This window comes from Schistocerca piceifrons, chromosome 2 (assembly GCF_021461385.2).
Source record: "Schistocerca piceifrons isolate TAMUIC-IGC-003096 chromosome 2, iqSchPice1.1, whole genome shotgun sequence".
Lineage (NCBI taxonomy): Eukaryota > Metazoa > Arthropoda > Insecta > Orthoptera > Acrididae > Schistocerca > Schistocerca piceifrons.
This window is the reverse complement of record NC_060139.1, coordinates 705,632,984-705,645,497: the sequence shown is the minus strand read 5'-3', so window position 1 is coordinate 705,645,497 and position 12,514 is coordinate 705,632,984. Positions and strand designations below refer to the sequence as shown.

The 12,514-nt window shown below is 40.5% G+C and overlaps 1 non-coding gene across 1 annotated transcript; it reads left to right on the top strand.

Moving 5' to 3' along the window:
- The first annotated feature begins 1,423 nt into the window (after positions 1–1,423).
- On the top strand, positions 1,424–1,496 carry Trnam-cau. The gene has a single exon. It is a non-coding gene; the product is annotated as a tRNA-Met (tRNA).
- Positions 1,497–12,514: the final 11,018 nt, after the last annotated feature.

Genomic DNA, 12,514 nt, shown 5'->3' with positions numbered 1-12,514 from the left:
CAAGGGTTTCTTTTGTTACCTATTCAGATCAGGGATTCTCCTCTGTGTAGTAAGTAGCGCTGTTTCATCTGCATAACATGGCAGGATGAGCTATGTTATTAGTAAAATCATTGATTGCTGCAATGAAGAAAATGTCTGAGAATAGATCCCTGTTTAACGCCTGTGCTGATTTCCATCAAGGAAGAATTTACGTTTCTGACAGAGAAAAATTGTTTTCTGTTACATCAAATTTCTTAAAGATAAATGTTCAATAGGCTGTGGTGAAAACAGTAGTTCAATAATGAAATGTTGTTCAACTGAACTTAGTAAAACATTGAGTTGCTTAAATAAGAATGCATCATAGCTAATGTGCTTCCATTCACCGAATGAAACTCCAGCTTCCTTTTTAGTATGTCAACAGGAATGAAATCTAATGCTTTGCTTAGGTCACATAACAGCAGTGATACCATGCCTTTGACTTCAAGAGTTGTTAAAGTTTGATCCACAATTTCCGAAATGGCTACTGTTTTTCTCCCCTTGCAAAAAACACACTGATTGTTACTTAGGAGATTGTGTTTTCCAAAGTAGCTGCTTATTTGTATGTAGAAGTGCCTACAATATCTGTGAAAATATTGGCGCAATTGAGAGCACTCCACAGCTTTGTTCCCTTTTTTAAAAAAGTGGAATAACTTGATACCTTGAGTGATTATGGAAATACTGCAGATTCTACACATTTATTACAAATAAAAGCTAGTGATATGGAGACAGAGTGTATTGTCTTTTTAACGATGTAATTCGACAACTAATAGCAGTCCATGTTTAAATAATTTGAAAATTTGGAAACAATTTCCCTATGGAAATTAATCACAAAACTACAATATTGCCTATGCAGGCATTGTACAATAAAGGACCAATGACCTTGGAACATTCAAATATGTCCTTGTGACTTGCGCCTCTGTGTCTGCAATTTCCATGTTAAAAACGTCATATTTAGCAATTCTCGACTTATTCTCCAAGATTTTTTAGCCATTAACTCGTGGTTTCCAATAAACAAATTTACATCTCCATCTGGAAGTTCGGAGAAACTGTCCGTGCAGTTTGTGTGTGTGTGTGTGTGTGTGTGTGTGTGTGTGTGCTAAAATTAGTTTAATGTGTTCTATACGTAATAACTCCTATACAAAGTATGTTTTTTGGTCCAAAGAAAAAACTTACCGACCACTGGGGTGCAATAAAAAAAAACGATTTGCCTTCTTGGGAAAAAATATTGAAGTATACTCAGTATATATCGCCTTATAAACTATGTCCGTAAGTGTGTAAATAGTAACCATAGCTCCCATAAACCAAACATAAACCAGATAATAAATATAATTATTAACAAATACAAAAATAAGAGCTAAGAATGCTTGCTCCGTAATATACATTCAAGAAGCCCTCGTGACGCATAGCCTCGGTAGCGCAGTAGGCAGCGCGTAAGTCTCATAATCTTAAGGTCGTGAGTTCGATCCTCACCCGGGGCATACATTTTTGTTAACGAACGTTATTTTCGTGATATCCGGGACGTAATTCTTTTTCTTAAACATGATGGTATGAAAGGTAAATTTAATTATATGCGTGTGTGTGATATGTTGTAAACTGTTCTTTTAATTTTGATTATTTTTTGGATTTAGTAACACAATCGGCAGCATCAGCCAACTGTAAAGCCATCTTAATATGAAAATGGATTTTCTAAATAATTTTTTCGTGAGTAATTCACTGACGGATGCGGATTAAATGGAACTAAACCGTGGATTGCAGATGTGGTCAGAGTATCATACAAAACCACAAGAAGACTAACTGGCAACAAGGGGTAAGTGATGACACGATTAAATCACATTAGAAACTGTACCGTACCATATTGTAGAATGAAGGCTTTCACGACCGGGTGACATGGCTGAAAATCAGAAAAGTTCTTGGACCACGACCTCACATCCTGGAAAGTATATCAACAGCCATGTACCGTACCATAAATTCAAGCAAAATCGTCAACATATCAAAATGTATGTACTTTCAAGAAAGAATACGCTCCTCCAGCAACGATAGTAAAAAATTAGCTAGGAAAAATTAATCAGGAAAATGAAGAAATTTCTTTAAACAAAACTGGCAGTAGGAGATAATTTAGGTTTGAGTACTTCCTTAGAAGATACTCTACAGTTCTGAAGAAACTCCTTTCGAAGCAAGTTTGAGAAAAAGTAACTACACCCAACAGGAGTTTTCAGTTACCTCAAATTTCTTAAAGATAAATGTTCCACAGGCTGTGATGAAAACAGTAGTTCAATAATGAAATGTTGTTCAACTGAATTTAGTAAAATATTGAGTTACTTCTGTAACGAATCTTTTCACAGCAGAACTTTCTCAAAGGGATATAATACGGTGTTTTCAAGCCACTTCACAAAAAAGGAGACAAAACGTTAGCAGACACAATATTAGTATCGAATTAGCAATCCATCTCATTACGTCAGCATTATTAAAAATTTTCGAGAAGATAAAGCACTTAGCACAGAAAATGTACTAAGTAACAAACATCAGGTGCAAAAAGGGCTGTCAAGTGAAAAGGCTGCGTTAACTTTGATAGACAATATACTGTGTGAACCATGTTACCCTAATACAAAATTTAAAATATTACAGAATGTTAGGCGTAGCAAGTTAGTGGTTTTTATTTTATCTGAATTACACAAAGCAGTCACATAGCGATGCTCAGAATTTGAAGCAATGACATGGAGTACCACAAGGTTAATTTTGGGTCCCCTGCTATTTCTGTGATACTTAAATATGATATTTCACTTGCGGTTTCAGAAGAATGTTGTAGTTTTTGCAGATAAAAATACAGAAAAACTAAAATAGTACCAGTCCCCTTACTGTAAAAGCAGCTATTGAAATATTTGAGAAGTCATAGATGGCATAAGGCAATGGATAATCATTACATTTGGTATGTCCTAGGACGTTAAGTATTTCTCACAGAGCTGCGCAAGTTGTAAATATAAGTTTCTCACTCAATGAAAAACTCGAACATGAAAGTTTTAAATTTTTGGGATTATTGCTATAGAATCGCCTTGTTACACGAATCAAAGAAAATTACTGGATAGACGTTTCCCTTGTGGTCATACTGGATAGACGGTTCCCTTGGGGTCATACTTTTCAGTATCGATTCCTGTATTCCAATAACATGCCAGACTAAACAGAGAAATAGTATAAAGATGAAGAACATTCTCTAAAATCTCTAATTTCTCTTAAATTTTGACAGTACTGGTAATGGTTTTAAGTTTTTCTACATCTTGGAATTTCAGTTCATAAAGCTGCGGGTTGATGAAACTCTCCAATGATTTATTTCTTCCACAAACACCTACTTCTACTTCTGAGACTTTGTTGTCCAAGTTTTGATAACCTCTATCTCTAATTCTTGGATTTTCTCTTTAGCATTACATTCCACTATTTCAATCTCTACATTCACTGACTGGTCAAATGCTGAAAAAACTTCGACTTCATTGGCAGTAAGTTTCTCATTTATGTCTTATTTCACATCGACATGACCTCTAAAGAGTGCAGCCATCCCTCCATATTTTTCATACTACAACTACAGTCTGATAACATAAAACTCCCATCTCACTTAATAAATATGCTAAATTATTTCCTGACAATTGCATTTGAATCTTTTTGCATCTAACTTTCTGACAGTTTCATTTCAGAACTGCGTGGGTCTACTTTACTGTTCCTTGCTAATAGTACTTTCATCAGTTCATAGATTTCACCGTTTGACTCGTTCCCGAAACCGTTTTTGCATTCAGTTCACATTTTTGATCCATTACTGAATTTTCAGTTCCCTTTGATCAAAGTAGTCACTCTCTATTCCTTTGTTAATCTGTAAGCCAACCAGTTTTGTAATTTACGTCTTTGCAGTTTTCTGTACCTCAAAAACCTTTTTGTTGTAGACCTATATCACCAGTTATAATTGTATTTTTCCTATACAGCATACATACATTCTGCCATGCCGCCTCCATTGACGCTATGCCAGACACTATCGTCGCAATCAGTTCATATTTCATATATTTGTCGTTGTGTAAATACACTCCTGGAAATTGAAATAAGAACACCGTGAATTCATTGTACCAGGAAGGGGAAACTTTATTGACACATTCCTGGGGTCAGATACATCACATGATCACACTGACAGAACCACAAGCACATAGACACAGGCAACAGAGCATGCACAATGTCGGCACTAGTACAGTGTATATCCACCTTTCGCAGCAATGCAGGCTGCTATTCTCCCATGGAGACGATCGTAGAGATGCTGGATGTAGTCCTGTGGAACGGCTTGCCATGCCATTTCCACCTGGCGCCTCAGTTGGACCAGCGTTCGTGCTGGACGTGCAGACCGCGTGAGACGACGCTTCATCCAGTCCCAAACATGCTCAATGGGGGACAGATCCGGAGATCTTGCTGGCCAGGGTAGTTGACTTACACCTTCTAGAGCACGTTGGGTGGCACGGGATATATGCGGACGTGCATTGTCCTGTTGGAACAGCAAGTTCCCTTGCCGGTCTAGGAATGGTAGAACGATGGGTTCGATGACGGTTTGGATGTACCGTGCACTATTCAGTGTCCCCTCGACGATCACCAGTGGTGTACGGCCAGTGTAGGAGATCGCTCCCCACACCATGATGCCGGGTGTTGGCCCTGTGTGCCTCGGTCGTATGCAGTCCTGATTGTGGCGCTCACCTGCACGGCGCCAAACACGCATACGACCATCATTGGCACCAAGGCAGAAGCGACTCTCATCGCTGAAGACGACACGTCTCCATTCGTCCCTCCATTCACGCCTGTCGCGACACCACTGGAGGCGGGCTGCACGATGTTGGGGCGTGAGCGGAAGACGGCCTAACGGTGTGCGGGACCGTAGCCCAGCTTCATGGAGACGGTTGCGAATGGTCCTCGCCGATACCCCAGGAGCAACAGTGTCCCTAATTTGCTGGGAAGTGGCGGTGCGGTCCCCTACGGCACTGCGTAGGATCCTACGGTCTTGGCGTGCATCCGTGCGTCGCTGCGGTCCGGTCCCAGGTCGACGGGCACGTGCACCTTCCGCCGACCACTGGCGACAACATCGATGTACTGTGGAGACCTCACGCCCCACGTGTTGAGCAATTCGGCGGTACGTCCACCCGGCCTCCCGCATGCCCACTATACGCCCTCGCTCAAAGTCCGTCAACTGCACATACGGTTCACGTCCACGCTGTCGCGGCATGCTACCAGTGTTAAAGACTGCGATGGAGCTCCGTATGCCACGGCAAACTGGCTGACACTGACGGCGGCGGTGCACAAATGCTGCGCAGCTAGCGCCATTCGACGGCCAACACCGCGGTTCCTGGTGTGTCCGCTGTGCCGTGCGTGTGATCATTGCTTGTACAGCCCTCTCGCAGTGTCCGGAGCAAGTATGGTCGGTCTGACACACCGGTGTCAATGTGTTCTTTTTCCCATTTCCAGGAGTGTACAACAGTAAATTAATTTTTGTGATCTCTATACAGTCACCACTATTTGTAATGTGGCCGTTGGGTTTTTATGTTACTCATCTCCCCTACTAAGCAATGTGGATTGGAGGTCGATGCAAATTTTGCAACTAACATAAATGCAACTGCAAGCAGTAAAAACTGCTCTATTTTAAAAATGGTTCAAATTAGAAAACACGATTCAAGGTTGACTGAAGAGAGATCAAAGATTTTTACTAAGCCTAACAACACTTCCTTTTATGATACAATACATGCAACACGGTAGTATTATGGAACACATTCAAACACATGCACACAAAATATAAGAAGGGGAAGTCCATAAGCAATATAATAATGAAGATATTTTGTAGTCAAAGCGGTCCCAAGAAACGATTGTGCTGGCGTGAAAACACCGATTCTTTGAAAATTAATTTGGTGGCAATAGTTGTAGGCAAACCAAAATTTGAGAACGAGATAATTGTAGAGGAATTTGGTGCATTGTCGATATCCATGACGCAGTTTGTGCTGGCGTACTGATGTGTGTGTTTTGCTAAATGTTAACAAAAAATGTTTATAAATGAATATCGTCTTTAATACTACGCATTTTACTGATTTCATATTATTTAAATCGTTAATAAAATAAAAAAAATGTTCAAATGTGTGTGAAATCTTATGGGACTTAAATGCTAAGGTCATCAGTCCCTAAGCTTACACGCTACTTAACTTAAATTATCCCAAGGACAAACACACACACACACACCCATGCCCGAGGGAGGACTCGAACCTCCGCCGCCACCAGCCGCACAGTCCATGACTGCAGCACCTGAGACCGCTCGGCTAATCCCGCGCGGCCCATTAATACAAAATCGTAAATTTATCATTGACAGGTAATAAAAATTGTAACTTAGCATAGATAATACAAAACTTGGAACAGTTTCAAATGCCACTAACAGGTGGCTTTGACACACACACACACACACACACACACACACACACACACACACAGGCGTTATTAAATTAAATAGGGCTTTCTGCATTGCACAACACACGTTAATCCAAGTTCTTTAGCATCCTTTCTTTCTGTTTCTGTTAATTTTTAACGTCTACCTTATGACTGAAAGTGTTACCCGTCTGCTTGTTACATGTGTCCCATAGTCTTTGAAATTTCATTTCCATGTTCGTTGTGTGTCCTCGTTTCTGAATATAATGACTAATATTTTTTCTTTCGTAAATTTATATTTGTTATTAAAATGTTTTATTATTGCTTGAGCACTGTGATAAAATAAATCTGTGCATTTAAATGGCAATGACAGATCTGAACGGTCTGCCAGCAGCTATTGCTCTGGTCTATGCCCATATATCCGTGTTTTCCGTAAAAAACAAACTGAAGGAGATCACCAATAAACCTAAGTACACATTTAAGTAAGAACATTAATTAGGAGACTGTACAGGAATACCTTAGTGCTACAAGACATTCCTAGTGTGGTTATATGGGGCTGAAGTTTGACGCTGGCGATTTACGAATTCAGCAACAAAACGAAACCATAAGTAGGGTCACAAACCGAATTATTAACCCAGATTTGTATTTGTAGGAGAGCCCTGTTATCAGTAGCAACATTTAATTTGCGTGTGTTACTGAATGTACGAGCATTTGCAATGTGACATGTAAAGACACTCAGAATCTTCAAGAAACTTGCCATAAAAGCTCAAAAGTTGAGAACTACTTTCATAACGCAGTTTGGTGTCACTGTATCTTTCCTTGAGCAACAACAAATAACTGCCACAGTACGATTAAATGGCTACAATGACACTAGTTACGGGATATAGTGCCGACACGCTTTACAAGCCGTCGAACAAAGTAAACATGACTCGAAGTCGAGGTCACGGAGTAATAAACGTTACCAATCACGCTGGACGAAAGAACGCTATCACAAAAAAAATTGGCTGGCAAAAAAAGCACATATGGTGGCACATTGTTCCTGATCACAAGACTGACTCCAGTGTCCTGTGATACATCCCAGATCTTTGCGCTGTGTCTCGCGAAGTGAGGGCGTGTTGTTGAAGGCTATCCATCCATAGTATGGGACATCGGAGCGCTAGGTTTGGCAGCGCCATCGGCGCTGTTCGTGAAGAACAGACTGTGACATGGCGCTGGGTTTTCACCTATTCCTTCCTCTTGTTTTGATAATAGTCTGTATCAGAACAAACACGCCAATGATCTGAACAATAAGAACCGACAACCGTCCTTCATAGGAAATGAACACAAGCTTGACCAGTGATTAACTTATCACATATGTACTTTAACTGATACTGAAAACCCATCTTGGGGCCGTTATTGCATTATGTGGACGGCAATGCCTAAGTTCCGTATAAATGTCATGCTTGAAAGAACTCTGAAACCATTTTTGTGCCGTGCTCTTTGCTTTATTATCGATGGGAATGTTCTAGCTCGAAAAATCGGGACGTAATGATCTTCGAAGCGTGCCCTAAGAATGGTGGACAGTTGCCTAGTAACGGCCGTTCTGCACGAGTCACTATCGACGTTTGCTGCTCTACTCGTTTTGAATTACCTGAGCTAGTTCGAGAAATGTGCATCGTTCGTTGTGTCGCCGAATGTGCGCGGTCTTGCATCAATAAGCAGCACCACGTTGCTCATACAAAATTTTTAATGATAGGACGTTGTCCTATTATTATTCTCACCTATCGGGATTACACCAAGACTGTTACCCGATCTGTGACGAGGATGTAAGCTCTGGGCCAGGTTTCCAGAGCAAGAGGAATTCGCAATACTAGCCACGGCTTTGACCAATGGCGTATGGTAACTGCTGATGTGAGTTCTTTCTTGGTGCGTATTTTGAATTGACATTTCTTATAGTGTTATTGGTTGGCTAATTTTTGTTGGTTTCCGGAATTTTTTTTAAATGTCTGTTGCCTATAAGAAAAATATTATCTCTTCTGTTTCAGAAGAGTGTTTCATCTATTTATCAGTCTTTCCTCTTTGTGTTGAATATTCTTTTTTTTAATTCGTAGTGTTTATAGTGGTCCCTATTAGACTTGTACGCTGCGATATTCGATTTGTCTTCTTTCCTGTAAGTACAACTTATTCTTGTGATTACCATTTCGATTAACTCATGATATACAGATGTATCCATAGCTCTGTTCGTTTTCTTTCCAATAAATAATTAATGATCTTATGGAAATAATTTCGATTTACTGTCGATACATATATTCGTTGCCACGTATCGCAATCTCCATTTGAACTATACAGCTTAAGTGTATTTTATGATACTACATTCGTTTGCTATCCTTTTTTTTTAGTTTGTTCCAGCGTTGCCAGCCTTTCAATGTTACTGGATCGTGCAACTGCATCGAAATTATCGTACATTTCGTTAGGTGATCACATACACAACATAAAAGTAGGCCTGTTCTAATTAATTCACGCAAACTTCTCCGCATTTCAATGTCATCGACATTGAATTAAGAACTAATTTATTAAAATTAAATGTTGTTCATTAAATTATTTTAAAATTACTTCGTTATTTGCTTACCTTGGAAGAAGACTTCAAAATGTAAGCATCATGATCATCATTCCGAGCGTCAGGAACATAAGAACTGGAAGTTGATGGCCGGGAGTACAACTGTGTTTTATTCAAGCTTCTGAGCTTATTTTCAGCACTAACAATATTTTTGCATGAGCTGCTGCTCCTCACACATTGGCTGGCAAGCAAACTTTTGTGGCGGCGTTCGTAGCGACAAACAATTCGCTGTAGAAACGGCTTACGAAGTCACCGCCACACTTTTAATAGCGGGCCGACCGGTCCGCTGGAACAGTGAACAGAAAGATGAAAACCCAAACACTCTGATTAAATAAAAGTCGGTACTTATCTTTATTAACGAAGATAGAGAAACACAATAGTGAACTCCGTGTCTACAGAAATCTGTCTAGTTCGAGTCGGAGCGGCTAGGTCAGCGTCGGCTGACGACAAACAACAACTCTGCTGCGATGAACACACAACTGACTAGCAAGTACACAATTCGGTGTCGAGTATACAACTGAGCGGCGAATACAGAACTGTCCTAGCGCTCGCGACTCCAGCGCTTAAGAAACCAGAAGCCAGCGGTGGCGCGCGCAGACTTGCGGCGATTTCCCGTCTCGCTGGCGCTGCTTATGCGGATGGCGTTCGGACTTTGATGCTGCCAACCTTTTGGCAGCGGGCTCGGGTGGCATTACTGGCTAGGATATAACACAAACATCCATTCACTGTAGTTGTAACAAGCCTATTCCTGTTTCTCACTATCATAAAGATTCATCTTACTATAAGCTCTTTTGCAGTCAGCATTTGAATGCGGAAGGGGTAAACACGAGAGCACAAATTCTGGTAAAGCCGGCAATTCTACCTCCTGCCGGATAAAGTTTTTGTGTTCAATATGTACCCCCAAAATACGCTTACTTCTGAACAGTTCTTAATATTTTCGTCTATTTTTGCATTAGGCAGTTTCCACCACAGATTTGACGTAGGTGATTGTCATCATCGGAAGAGACTATTTTTGGCAACTTTGACGTAAGAACGAGAGAGGGGCTTTTCCCTTTCTTTGTTTGAAAGAGATCTTTTAGGCGTTGAAACTGCAAGCAATGGCAATACTTCATCATCAAAGTTATACCTCTTTCTCAGCTTTGAAAATCCTGCATTCTGAAATCCCTCCATTTGCGGTGAGAGTCTTTCACAGTATCCCGTTTATTATACATATCTGCTTTCTGAATGGCCTTCAGACCTTCAACTGCTTAGGAGCTTTGGCTCTCAGGAAGAAATTTCGACCTGTTGTTGGGGTCAATGTCAATCACTGATTGACATACTGCCGGTCCATGTAGAAAAGCAGCATTTCCTTGTACCCCTCTACCATCTTTTCACGTTGTTGTTGTTGTTGTGGTCTTCAGTCCTGAGACTTGTTTGATGCAGCTCTCCATGCTACTCTATCCTGTGCAAGCTCCTTCATCTCCCAGTACCTACTGCAACCTACATCCTTCTGAATCTGCTTAGTGTATTCATCTCTTGGTCTCCCTCTACGATTTTTACCCTCCACGCTGCCCTCCAATACTAAATTGGCGATCCCTTGATGCCTCAGAACATGTTCTACCAACCGATCCCTTCTTCTGGTCAAGTTGTGCCACAAACTTCTCTTCTCCCCAATCCTATTCAATACTTCCTCATTAGTTATGTGATCTACCCATCTAATCTTCAGCATTCTTCTCTAGCACCACATTTCGAAAGCTTCTATTCTCTTCTTGTCCAAACTATTTATCGTCCATGTTTCACTTCCATACATGGCTACACTCCATACGAATACTTTCAGAAATGATTTCCTGACACTTAAATCAATACTGGATGTTAACAAATTTCTCTTCTTCAGAAACGCTTTCCTTGCCATTGCCAACCTACATTTTATATCCTCTCTACTTCGACCATCATCAGTTATTTTGCTCCCCAAATAGCAAAACTCCTTTACTACTTTAAGTGCCTCATTTCCTAATCTAATTCCCTCAGCATCACCCGACTTAATAGATTACATTCCATTATCCTTGTTTTGCTTTTGTTGATGTTCATCTTATATCCTCCTTTCAAGACACTTTCCATTCCATTCAACTGCTCTTCCAAGTCCTTTGCTGTCTCTGACAGAATTACAATGTCATCGGCGAACCTCAAAGTTTTTATTTCTTCTCCATGAATTTTAATACCTACTCCTAATTTTTCTTTTGTTTCCTTTACTGCTTGCTCAATATACAGATTGAACAACATCGGGGAGAGGCTACAACCCTGTCTTACTCCCTTCCCAACCACTGCTTCCCTTTCATGTCCCTCGACTCTTATAACTGCCATCTGGTTTCTGTACAAATTGTAAATAGCCTTTCGCTCCCTGTATTTTACCCCTGCCACCTTTAGAATTTGAAAGAGAGTATTCCAGTCAACATTCTCAAAAGCTTTCTCTAAGTCTACAAATGCTAGAAACGTAGGTTTGCCTTCCTTAATCTTTCTTGTAAGATAAGTCGTAAGGTCAGTATTGCCTCACGTATTCCAGTGTATCTACGGAATCCAAACTGATCTTCCCCGAGGTTGGCTTCTACTAGTTTTTCCATTCGTCTGTAAAGAATTCGTGTTAGTATTTTGCAGCTGTGACTTATTAAGCTGATAGTTCGGTAATTTTCACATCTGTCAACACCTGCTTTCTTTGGGATTGGAATTATTATATTCTTCTTGAAGTCTGAGGGTATTTCGCCTGTTTCATACATCTTGCTCACCAGATGGTAGAGTTTTGTCAGGACTGGCTCTCCCAAGGCCGTCAGTAGTTCCAATGGAATATTGTCTACTCCGGGGGCCTTGTTTCGACTCAGGTCTTTCAGTGCTCTGTCAAACTCTTCACGGAGTATCATATCTCCCATTTCATCTTCATCTACATCCTCTTCCATTTCCATAATATTGTCCTCAAGTACATCGCCCTTGTATAGACCCTCTATATACTCCTTCCACCTTTCTGCTTTCCCTTCTTTGCTTAGAACTGGGTTTCCATCTGAGCTCTTGATATTCATACAAGTCGTTCTCTTATCTCCAAAGGTCTCTTTAATTTTCCTGTAGGCGGCATCTATCTTACCCCTAGTGAGATAGGCCTCTACATCCTTACATTTGTCCTCTAGCCATCCCTGCTTAGCCATTTTGCACTTCCTGTCGATCTCATTTTTGAGACGTTTGTATTCCTTTTTGCCTGTTTCACTTACTGCATTTTTATATTTTCTCCTTTCATCAATTAAATTCAGTATTTCTTCTGTTACCCAAGGATTTCTACTAGCCCTCGTCTTTTTACCTACTTGATCGTCTGCTGCCTTCACTACTTCATCCCTCAAAGCTATCCATTCTTCTTCTACTGTATTTATTTCCCCCATTCCTGTCAATTGCTCCCTTATGCTCTCCCTGAATCTCTGTACAACCTCTGGTTCTTTTAGTTTATCCAGGTCCCATCTCCTT